A 2553-nucleotide genomic window follows, 5' to 3' on the forward strand; every position below is an offset into this window, starting at 1 on the left:
GGGCTGAACAGGTTAGTAGACTGAAGAGAATAAAGCACCTATTCTGAGAGCCCCACAGCTCCTTGCATTGAACGTTTATGTACAGAACCACTGTCTGAAGTTGAATTGATACTTCTGTAGGAATAACACATAGGGTGCTGAACAAGGTTTTCCAAGGAATATATGCACTTATGCACAAATATTATTTTCTTCTTTAATTTTACTATATATATTTAAAACACACATCCACACTATGGTGTGCTAATAGGTGGAGAAAAATATATGGTAAAAGGTTTTGGTGCTAGAATATGCTCATTTGCCTGAAAAATAAAAAGCCATCTAGAGGAATCACCATCCCTGACCTCAAGAAGTAAGTTGGGGAAGTGGGATGGGTGTAAATGGGGGAGGTGAGTCAGGTTGCAGTTGGGGTTTAGAGAGCACACTCTTAGACGGAAAATGTAAGAGGGATGTGGTGAAGAACACTTGGAAGAGGAACTAGGAAGAGGGGCAGCTTTTGTAATGTTAAAAAAAATAATAATTTTTAAAAAGGGTATTTTGGGGGAAAGCTGTGACCAAATTCTCTGCCTTTCAGTCCCACAGACTTTAGTAACTTGTCTAAGTATGTTTGAAAAACAGAATATTTATTGCAGTAGCACAATGACAGTGAGGGGCATACTTTGGACAACAATCCAAGTTTAGAGAGGAATGAGTACTTTGAATGTAGATATTTTAAGGTCTGTAACAGCCAAATGTTACCACAGAATTTTCAGTCTTACTCACAAAGCACACTAGAGCATCCTAGGATCCACACACTTATGGGTAAGTATGAGTGTCTATACCCAGTCAAGTGGGTATATGTTATCATTTGGGGGCCTAGGTTATCACTGTTTCCATTCCTGCTTTTATTTCCATTAAAGTGGAGACAGTCCTTGCTGTCTTTTGGATTTAAAATTTTCGCTGTAGACACTTGTGTTTGAACACATGGTCTCTAGCAGGTGATACTGTTATGGGGAGCTGGAATCTAGCTTTATGTGGTGGGGTCTAGCTCCAGGAAGCAGTTTTCTGGCCTGGCAGTAGAAGGGACATGGCCCCCAGTACAGTGTGAGCAGCCACATGCTAACACTGTACACAACTCCTGCCACCAAGCTTTCCCAGTTCCTTCAAAGTGTGAGACAAAATGGATGCTTATCTTCCTTCTTGTTAGGCACATGAGAGCAGTGACTGCAGATTAGCTAATACAGTCCTTTTGTGCAGGAGTGTGCCACTCCTCATTGGTCCTTGTCTTGCTCAGACATCACAAGGAGTCACTGTGATAAGTGACTGACACCTGTGCATATAATGTACCACCTGGGGCCTCTTTTTGTCATTCTATTGTGGAGAACTGCTGGTGGTTATCTGTTGGACTTGGAATTTAGTGAAAATTTTGGACTCAGATATTAGTGAAATTATTTACTCAGATGCTGGTAAAGTTTTGACTCCAATGCTAGAGAAGTTTGGGTTCGAATGCTGGCAACAAATTTGAACTTAGATGCTGGCGAATCTGCTTGGACTTGAACAGAGTTGAGACCGTTTTATACATAACTGCTTGAGCTTTGCATTATAATTTTAATCAGGTATTTCTATGAACTTGACATGCATCAATAGATTACTTGAAACACTTTTTTTTTAACTGCAGGAATTTATAGCTATATATGTTTCTTCTAGACCCATTTTAATTCACTTTTATCTTGCATCACTTTTTGGTGTAGACACTGACCACTCCTATCAACAAAGTAGAAGAGATGGCAAGTGAGTCAGGTCCTAAGGTCCAACCTTTACATTGAAGATGCTTTAACTGAACATTAAAAGAATCTTAAAGATCCTTCGCCAAGGATCATTTGGGGCACTAAAACTGACTAGCCATCTCTTCATGAAGACTATGTTAGCAGTTAAAATTGTATCAAAAGGGAGAAAGATCACCCTCATCAAATAAGAAATTGAAATTATAAAAACACTAAACTACACCTATATACCTACATTTTTTCACACTATAGACAAAATCATTTATATGATTGTGGAACACTAGGTGGGAGGAGAGTTATTGCGCAGAATTGTGGAATTTGGCTACCTAACTTTGAGCAAGAATCCCACAGGCCATTTAAGCACATTAAGTTTGTGTCCAGCAGTATTGTCACCAAAATATATTTCCCACAGAGAATTCAAATGCAGAAATATTTTAGTGGCTGACAAAGGAAATATAAAACTTATCAATTTTAGACTGGGCAAAAAGACTCCCATGTGCTAGACATTCTATAGGAACCTCACTTACTATGCCCAGTAAAGGTAAAGAGTATGATGGCCATGCAATGGATCTCTGGACCTTGGGGGTTGTGCTCTACCATATGTCAACAGGAAGCCTCCCTTTCCAGGAAAATATCTATGAAACACTACAAACGACCTTAGCAGGAAAGTACTCCTGTAAAAATCAAGCTACACTTGATATTTGTGACGGGATTGCTGATGTGTAAACCCTGAACAAAGGCCAATATTGCATGACATCGTGAGATTAGAATGGAAAAACATAAATGTTCTTTC

Source organism: Mus musculus, chromosome 2, assembly GCF_000001635.26.
Source record: "Mus musculus strain C57BL/6J chromosome 2, GRCm38.p6 C57BL/6J".
NCBI classification, from domain to species: domain Eukaryota; kingdom Metazoa; phylum Chordata; class Mammalia; order Rodentia; family Muridae; genus Mus; species Mus musculus.